The 10874-nt window shown below is 31.0% G+C and overlaps 1 pseudogene; it reads right to left on the reverse strand.

Annotated features, from left to right (window-relative positions):
• Window positions 1–5098: 5098 nt before the first annotated feature.
• LOC122195806 (ribulose bisphosphate carboxylase large chain-like) lies at window positions 5099–5779 on the reverse strand (annotated as a pseudogene).
• Between the last annotated feature and the right edge of the window lie 5095 nt (window positions 5780–10874).

The raw sequence follows: 10874 nt of genomic DNA on the forward strand, positions 1-10874 counted from the left end.
GCGAAGGAGGTACCACAAGTGCATTGGTATACATTTATTAGAGTAGAAACTCATATTATACATAATGCTTGAAAACATTTATATACATATGCATAAAACTTTCTTATTTACCATGTATCCCAAAATGAGAAAAATCACCAAGTACTCACCTGAACTTATTTATGACCTTTCACGTTGGCTGCTTATTTCCTCGAGTTTTTAACCATAATAGAGTTAATGGAAAAAATATTTATCATTTTAGGGTTCTTTCAAAAATATTTACCAAAATGGTATTATTTTAATTTCAAAACTAATTATTGTTTTTAAAAAACCAAAAACACGTCTTCTGATCACCCAGGAATTACCCAGGAAGATTGGAACGAGAACAGAAAAGAGAAAAAAAATCGAAAACGTCGACCGTATCGTCTGTCCACGCAACTAGGGCTCCAGCAACGGTTCGTTCGTATCGTCACACATCGACCATCATCTGTCGCCTGCCATCTCCTCCTCCGTCGCCGGTGACCTGCAACTCCTCCACCCTTCGCTCCATTCAAGGTTCTTCTTGCTTGTTTTCTTGATTCCAATTCTTCAGTTTTTTGTTTGCTTTTTGCTTCTGCATTCTGTTTTTCTTGATTATGTATCTAGTTAAGAGGCCAAATGGAAGCTAAATACTGATACACAACACTAGAGATAGACATAATTCTTTGGGGCTATTCTTTGAGGATTGGTACAAAAACTAACAGCCTGCATTTAGACATCATATGTTGTAAGAAAAGACTATTTTGCCCTCTATGACACTAAAAGCTACATGTTGATACACTATAGTACCTTTGGTAGGAGAAGGGCAGGTGTTGGATTCTTTTGGTCTAGTGCTTTAAGCTTGCATGACACTGTGTCCAATTAAATGGCTTGAACTCTAACCTTTCTTGATACAATTTAAATATCATGATCTAGTCTATGTTTACACGTAATAAAATTAATTACTTTTATTACATTACTTTATATTGTTACCTTCACAGATGACTAAATGGCTTGAACTCTAACCTCTCTTGATTGTTAATAGTTATGCTTCTTTTATTACCATTTACGATACTTTATTAAATGCCACCAATTAAAATATAAGATCACTTATGTAGCTTATAATTTGAATAGATTTTTTTTAATATACACTATTTTATTGATTTGTTTGTTTTATAAGTTATTAAAGATTGATTAATTGTTTCGTACGACCGAAGTGAAGTTTATCGGCCATTTGGATAAGAAATAGTGCATTTGATCGGTAGTTAATTTGGAACAACACCTGCCCTTCTCCCATCAAAGGTACTATACCTGAATTTCATTAGTGAAGGATTTTGAGAGGTTATTATGTAAGTTCAGTATGTATCTAGTTAAGACGAATTGTTGATCAATTTTTGTTTTTGTTTATTTGCTTTTGTAGATGGAAAATCACAACTCGTTTTTTATTTTTTTTAATCTTTTTGTAAATGGAATTGATTGCAAACATTTCATTATGTTTCTTTTTTCTTGCTATCACAAATTCGCATGATCATTTTTTGATCATTTTTTGTTTGTTTTGTAGATGAATTCTATTATAGATATGATTGACAGTGAGAATTTTTCTATATTGTATTTTTAATTTTTGATGGCGAAAATTTGATTGTAAAAAGGTTATATAAGAAAAAAGGATATTTAAAAAAAAAACATAAAAAAAGATTAAAAAAACTGCTATTTAAAAAAACTGTAAAAAAGGTAAAAAAAACTAAAATAATAGTAGTCATTTAAAAAAAATATATATAAAAAACAATAAAAAAGTGGAATAAAAGAGAAAAAAAACAAAGAAAAATAAGATATTTAAAATTAAAAAAAAACAAAAAAAAACTAAAATAATAGTTGTCATTTAAAAAAATATATAAAAAGGTGGAATAAAAGAGAAAAAAAGAAAAGAAAAATAAGATATTTAAAATAAAATAAAATAAAAAACTGAAAAGAAAACTAAAAAGTAAAGAAAATGAGAAAAATACTATTTTGGTAAATATTTATTAAAGGACACTGGTAAATATTTTTTTTCAACTACCCCATTATAATCAAAAACTCTTATTTCCTTTCGGACTAAAGTAATAATTACACAATATTAATACTTTATTCTTATCATAATTATCCTTGCTTCACGTATTCCCTAAACTCTTCATTTAATGAATTCTATTTTTGCCGTTAAAAAAAAAAAAAAAATTCCAATATAATGCTATTTGACTATCAAGTAAAAAACAACTTGGTGAACTTTGCTCAAATCCAAAACCAAGTCAACATGATCAATCCGGACAATATGCTTATAAATAGATTAATTAGTATTACAACTGAAATTAATGATGTATTTTATCCTAATACCATTGTATTAATCCAAGCCTTTAAATTCATAATAATGACATTTTCATGGTCTGATAGTTTTTCCAAAGATTACTTAAATTTGTAACAAAAAACTATTTGCATGGGTTATTGTCTATTTTACTCTCACGGATTTGCCGTAAAACTCGTTTTGTATGCGTTTTTTTTGTATTTTTGAATATTTATTTTACATGTCTTAAACATATACTTAAAAACTTATTAAAATATCTTACATTATCAACCCAAACTATTTATAAATTTTAGGATGTTACAAATACTTATCCTTTAAAATGATTTCATTCTTGAAATCATTGGTTTTGGTGAATATATGTCATCTCTAGTCTCCACCACACTTTTAGCCTCCCCAAATTGACTATATCGCTATTAAAATTAACTTAGAGATTTTCGTTTAACGACTCTCCTATCTTATACTAAATTTATTATTTTAGGTCTTCTTCTAACAGTTTGTTAGTATGTTAGTCTCTCGACTATAACTCAATTCTTGATATTTTCAATTTCGCTTAGATTAAAAATTTTAGTGACTTTTTATCTTATACTAAACTTATTATTATTATTATTATTATTATTATTATTATTATTATTACAACTAGTTTACCGACTATAAGGTCATCCACATCAGTGCAATGTCACTAATCTTTCAATTGTGATACATCAGCTTTGCAATGACTACTCATATCAGTGCAATAACACTCATCTTTCAAAAATGATCCCCACTGCCATCTCATTTATCACTTTATAAATATTTAATCATTTAGAAATTTAGAAATTTAAAATATTCATTTAATCATTAATATTAACATATTAAATTGTCAAGTAGTTAATAAAAGTTATACATACCTAGTTAATTATTTTTAGGTTTTAACAATATGACCAGGGGCGGAACACAAACACAATAATTGGGGGGCCGATATCAAACATAATAGTAAGACAAGAAAAATTTGTTCAAAATTATGCACTCTAAAAATTAAAACTTATAAAAATATCGTTGTATTGCTGATTAAAGTGGAACTCGTGGATTTTAAGTCTTTTAAAGTTATTTTTAAACTAATCTTTTCGATAAATTGTATTTCAAACAACAAAACCAAAAATATAAAAAAAAAAAAAAATTGAAAAACTCTATCTTAAATTTTATTCTTTAACTTTGTTTAAATTATAAGACTCACACTATAAATAAATAACATATACATATTGATTTAAATAACATATACATAACCCATGATACATGATATATATTTTATTGTTTGTGTAACTTTTTATTTTATTTTTACAATACCAAACAATATATGTAATTTATCAAACAATATATGTAATTTATCAGTAAACAATAAATAATTAATAAATAATTTTAATTTATAAATAATAGTTGTCCTTAGGTCAAAGCCTACTACCTACTACCTACATTTTACAAAACCTGCAATGTAAGGTTTAAAGATATTTCATATCATACTTTATAGATAATAACTTTGGTGGGAGAATAGAAAGAGAAAAGAGAGTACCCTTTTTAGTCTTCATATGGAGAGAAGAATGGAGAAGGAAACGGAAAGCAGAACACGATGGAAATCAGATGTTTTTAATCTCAGGTTTTTGTTAAACGCCGGCACTAAGCACTAATCGATGGAAATCGGATGAAGAGTGGTAATCGGCGGGGATTAGTAAAATTTAAGGTTTGCTTATATTCAAAGTTTTGAGTTACGAATTGTATACATATGATTATTTTTATATGGTTTTAGTTTCTTAATTTTTTTTCCTAATGAAAGAAGATATCTCTTAAATTTAGCAGTGATTTTTGGATCTCTTTGGGTATATCATGGTTATTTTGTTTACATTTTTGTTATTTCTTTAATTGAAAAACATGAGTAAAATTAGTAATTTTTTTGACTGTTGGATAACTTTATGAATATATTATACATATTTGGGTATTAGGAAGCTCAAAAACGGGGGGCCCATGGCCTCCCCAGCCCCTCTTACGGTCTGCCACTGAATATGACTATAATTAGGTAACAATAACTTATATACTACATTTTAATAATATAATTGTTATTACATATATAACAATAACTCCTATATCAAAGAGAGGAAATGAGTTGGTGATGGAGCCCACATTTTTATTTGCAAGACTCTCATAAGTTGAAAGATCTAAAATAAGGTGGCAATTGAAATTCATTTGCAAGACTATTGCAAGATGCGATGTGGTTGCTCTAATTCAATTAGTAATATTTTCAAATTTTGTTGATCCAAAATTTTACTATAAATAGACATTCTTATCATATTTATTTTCTTCAGTATCATTTCTTTCTTCCATCAAACAATCATTAAGAAATCAAGTTTCAAGATGAGTATACTTTTTGTTGATCCTGACTACAATCGTTCTGTTGTTTCTCATCGGCATCTTTAATGTCCATGATTATGAATTTCGTATTTTTATAACTATTTATTTATGTAATGGGGCTCCCGTCCATTTTCTTTCTTGTATTGTTAAATGTTAATTAATGTACTTTGATTTCTAGTTTATTCAACAATAAACATCTACTATCTTTAACTTATCCGTTTTATTCGTCCTTCTGTTTGCTGTTAACTAATGTACTTTTTATTTTTTTAGTATCTTTAACATTTATTTTTTTAGTATCTTTAACAGATAATTAGTATTTCAACTATGATTGCAATATTAATACAATTTTCGTAATAAAACAACCTAAAAGGTTATACACATTTAAAATATAAAAAAGGTATATTACCTTTATTTAGATTTTAAAATATATTTTGATCGATTCTCAACACGTTTGACTTGTTTTCTTTTATATTTCTTTATTATTTTGTTTTAATGTGATCCCCTGTTAGGTAGTCATGCATTACGATAGGAACTCCCAATTCTCTGGCAAATATAGCCCTTTTCATCATTTCTTCGCATGTACCCGCAGTAGCATTCAAGTAATGCCCTTTGATTTCACCTGTTTCAGCTTGTGATTTAAAAATAGCTTCGGCACAAAATAAGAAACGGTCTCTCCAACGCATAAATGGTTGGGAGTTCACGTTCTCATCATCTTTAGTAAAATCAAGGCCACCACGAAGACATTCATAAACAGCTCTACCGTAGTTTTAGCGGATAACCCCAATTTAGGTTTAATAGTACATCCCAACAGGGGACGACCATACTTGTTCAATTTATCTCTCTCAACTTGGATGCCGTGAGGCGGACCTTGGAAAGTTTTAACATACGCAGTAGGGATTCGCAAATCTTCCAGACGTAGAGCACGCAGGGCTTTGAACCCAAATACATTACCTACAATGGAAGTAAACATGTTAGTAACAGAACCTTCTTCAAAAAGGTCTAATGGGTAAGCTACATAAGCAATATATTGATTTTCTTCTCCAGACTTCACAATACTTTACATACATTGGCTCTAATTTTTCCCATGAATTAGGCAGAGTCTAAAGCTAAAGAAAAAAACAAAAAATGGAAAAAAAAAAAAAAAAAAAACGTGTAAAATCGAAGTACATTGCTATTTACTGCTTTTAGCACCTAAACGAAATTGCTGTCTACATTAAATCTACATCAAATCTGTCAACAAACAAATAAGCATCAGATATTCCACTAAAACCAATTTTTTTTTGAAGCTAGGTACTTATAAAATCCTCCATTTATTAAATCTTTAGACCTTACGCAGGATTTTTAAATATTTGATAGCTATAGCACCTTCATCACTGACAAAAAGTAAAAAATAAAAATAAATAACAATATAAATTTATATTTTAGCAGCAAGCTGTTGGACTGATTCTTTTATAATTTTCTTCCAAATATTGTGGCTTATCTGAAAAGGTGTAAAAGAATGAGCTCTATTTATAAGATCAAATAACATCATACTATTGACAAAATGTAGTAAAAAAGAGTAAAAGAAAGAAAACCCTAATATTTTGGGTAATTTTTTCCATTTGAAAATTATAAAATTTCGAAATTTTAACCATTTGATACTTGGGAATTGATAAAAAAAAAACCCTTGAAATTTTGAACTTTTTATGGCATTTGCATAAAGAAGTCCAAAATATTAGGATTTTTCCATCATTTATCCTAATAATGAAAGGTTATAAGTAAAGAAACTTATAAATCTCAGATGACTTTCTTAGAATGCAAAAAAAATTACAATCACTTTTTACATCAAAAACATCTGAAAATATAAGGTTTTTTTCTTAACATTTCCCTAAAAAAACCTAAGCATACTATGCATTATATTTCACACCATCAAGCATACCTCAATGATCTTTGTTTTAGTAACAGATGCTCTCGTTGTTGCAGCTTTTGCCCACTCCTACCCAATACCATTTCCTGACAATATGCATAATATGCATAGACCTCTTGACCTTTGTTGGGCGAAATATAGTAACTTTGCTGCAACATCCTGCAACGTACAACCATGCAATTAATTTTCTTTTTCAAAACATAAAAAAAGGTAAAATAATATGAGACTGATAGTTCAATCCATTTGTTTAAAAGTTAGTTATACTTCAAAGTACAATCTAGCAAAAATGACGTGTACAATGGGCCATTGAGTAGCTACCTCTCTAGCTGCAACATGGATGATGCAGGGTGTAAAAGCTATTCCTGTCGGAGTGCTCATCCACCCACCTGAAGAGAAAAATGAATGTAATCGGAAACAAAAAATACTAAAAAAAAAAGGCAAGAACATCAAAATGAAATGTCTTTTGATTTATAAAATTGAAAACATGGCAAGAAAAGATGCCAACAGAGAGTATAGATAGATAAGTAAAATTTTCCATTTACACCAATTGATCTCTCTGTAGAATCAACCAAGTAGGATGAAATTTTTTTTACCAAAACGACTGCAGCACGAAGGGCTTAAAAAATTCTTAATAACTCATAGAATAACTTTTTAATGTGATGAACCTAGAGTTGTCATTTCTAACAGTTTTTGCTTTGCGAAAGGCTTCTAGAAATGAATACGATATAATATTATGACAGAGCCTCCCATAGCTGCAGTATAGTTCATGGTTTTTTCTCACCAGATAGAAGAGAAAAAAAAAGAGTGATGAGCAAATGGAAGTTGGATATCATTCTTGCATATATTTCGTTCAACTTATAACACTCCAGGCTCATGCAAATAAGAAAGCCTAGTCATGTCATCAACTCCACCAGCAGTGGCTTCGACATCTTAGGAATATATTTTCTGATAAATTCGCAACAACCTTCAATGGTATAACAGGGAAATTGTAAATTGAATGTTAAACCATTATTTACCAGAAAAGGGTGAAATTAAAACTGAAAGGGATAGTCTATTCACATTTGACACAATACATGATCCACTTACTTTCTTTCCAACAGTAGTTTGGATCTCAACTTCCTTTCCATTTGTTTTTAATACTTCTCCATCTATCTAAGTGACTGATGGGTCTTGAACCCATACTTCAGAACCTAAGATAATATTTGTTATAGCACCCTGCATATTAATTCTGACCAACTTTGTAAATAAACCACGAAATTGTACACATCTGGATTAGGATGTACAGAGTTGCATTTAACTGTGTACAAAAAAGTTCTGCAAAGGATTGGAAGTGATAAATTGATATAATGAGAACCTGCAAAAAAAAATATCAAAGACATAGACAATATGCAAAAGATCAAACACCTGGTGTGCATGCTCGACATGATCGAGAATGCTTGCTTTAGGAACTGAAATTATAACATGATGAAGTAGAATGAAGCAAATTAATGAAGCAAAATTACAGGTTCATCGGAGATGATACAGAGTTCACCATGAGAGACACCTTTCTTTGTGAATTCGAGACCTGCATAACCGGCGGCGACACCTCCACCAATTATCACATAACGAAATGCTTTTCCCATTTCTTTGTCGACTGTGTGTGACCAGAATTCGTTGGTGTCAGGAGGAGATGTGGCGATAATGTTTAAAATTGAATACAGGAAAAACGATTCGATTCAATTGTTTACTGAGGGTCCACAGCTTCATTGCTCTCTAGTCTTTAATACAAGGGAAGGAAAGTATTGAATTCTTATGCTTTTTCTGGCGCCAAGTTACACCCTATGAATGTAGAAACCTGCAAGGAAAAGAGCTTAAATCAGAACGTCAACTGAAATCAGAAGTCGGCTTGTCGGATATCGATTGACCTAATATTCCGTCGTAGAATGAGAGGGAAACAATCGGCAGCGCAATCGGAGGAGAGGCGATTGGAATCTGTGAAGCAGTGGAAGAGGTAAAATGGACGACTAAAGGAGCACCGATGGCAAAAGAAAGAAAGACATAGGAAGCGGTGGGTTATTCGTCTTCGAGTCCCCAGAGATAAAAAATTATTGAAGAGAGAAGGTGGAGGATGAAGCAAGCGGTGGAGACATCGATCATAAAATGGAAGGATCGGGAACTAAAAGTGTTTACTCTAAGGCGGTGGAGGAATTAAGGAAAGAAGAAACGGTGGAAAACAATCCAATTCCTATTGGCTTAGAGGGTGTTTGTTTTTTCTCCGCAGGTCTGCGTGACCTCTTCTGTTTGCGAGGCGCAGACCACGCGCAGACATAATGGTTTGCAGTCTGTTTGTTTTTCTGAAGTGCGCAGACATAAAAACGTCTGCGCGAGGTCTTCACCACACAGATATGGGATAGCATCTTCTAAAGTCTGCAAGCCCTTTAACCTAAAAAAAAAAAAAAACGCGTCTTTTTTTCTTTTGCTTCCGCCTCCCGTCCTCGTCCAACCCTCCCAGAAAAAACCCTCCATCGATCGATCGTGCTCCACCTTGCAGCGACCACCACCGTCGCAACCCTCCTCTCCGATCAAAGCCATCGATCGCCGCCTTCCTCTCCGATCCGGCGTCCTCCAATTTTCCGACCATCATAGTCGATTGCAGCAGCCGGCGAACCACAACCCTCGATCGATCGATCGATCGTACTCCACCCTGCTCGCCACCGTTAACCAGCGACTCCCCTGTGAAGCCACCCGCCGGAGACCGTCGCCCCCACAGCTACATCGGAGACTTCGACCTCACAGGTTCGTTTATTTTTTTTTTCCTACTGTCAGCTACACCGGAGACTTCGACTTCCTTCTACATATATACTTTCTGTTATTCCCTTCTACATATATACTTTCTGTTATTCCCTTCTTTCTGTTGCATTGAAGCTATAGTTCAGAATTTATGTTAATTGATGCATAACTCATAAAAGAGCTGTAAAATAAAAACATTTGTAATGAAAGTAATTTATCTTTGAATGTGAAATTGGATTTGATTTTGAATGAAATACCGAGATGTTAAACCTGTAACATCTCCAGCTTGGTTTGTTTGATCGAAAAAGTCCAATTGTGTATGTGTTTGTGCTTCAATTAGCAATTGAACCTAGATGTTAAACTTGTAACAGTAGCACCCAAATTTTCTGTTTAATTATGTTATTGTCAAGCCTGGGCATGCCTCCTGTTGTTTTGAATGATGTTCTTATGATGCTTATATGATACCTTGAATGTAATTTAGGTTATGTACACCAACAATGTTAAATTTCCACTCACCCATATTATCAACAATGCTTATAATTAGAATTGATTGTATTACTTAAATATGCAGTAATTCAAAGTTATATATATATATATATATATATATATATATATATATATATATATATATATATATATTTATATATATATATGATTATTGATTGTGTATATTTATATGATAGTGTATATGTATATGATTGTTGATTTTGTATGTATATGATAGAAAGCATCAAAAAGAGACATAAGTTTTGTTTATTTTATAGAAGTAAAGTTTTTGTCGTTAAAGTGAAGTTTATTTGATTTATAAAGTTTTTTAGAAAACTTTGAATTAAAACACTCTAATTGAGGTTATTTATAATTGAATAAAAAGTTTCACATTATTGTGATTGAAAATAAAACAAAATTACAAATTTGTCGTGAAAATAAAAACTTTTTCTTGAAATAATGATGTTACTTGTTCACTGTTTATTGTTATTTGGTTATTAGAGATGGGAGAAAAACAACAATGGACCAATGAGCACTTAAAATGCTTATTGGATACTTGTATTGAAGAAGTAGAGAGTGTTGGTAGAAAAGGATTGAGTTTGCAGAAAGATTCATGGATAAGGCTTGGAAGAGTCCTTAAGGAGAAATTTGGGGTTGAGTTGACTCAAAAACAAATGAAAAACGCATATGACAATCTGAAAGCCAAATACACTGGATGGGTATATTTAAAAAACAAAACCGGTAATATATACAATTCTCAAACAAACACTTTTAATTTAACAGCCGATGAGTGGGATGATTTTAAGAAGGTACATATACATTAATATACAATAATATATATATATATATATATATATATATATATATATATATATATATATATATATATATATATAACATTTACGTTTGAAGTTGTCAAATATTCTTATACTATTTCTTGTTACATTTGGGTTTAGGGGCATTCGAAAGCTGCTTCTTTGAGAACAATTCCATTGCCTTTTC

Source organism: Lactuca sativa, chromosome 9 (genome assembly GCF_002870075.4).
Source record: "Lactuca sativa cultivar Salinas chromosome 9, Lsat_Salinas_v11, whole genome shotgun sequence".
Taxonomy (NCBI): Eukaryota; Viridiplantae; Streptophyta; class Magnoliopsida; order Asterales; family Asteraceae; genus Lactuca; species Lactuca sativa.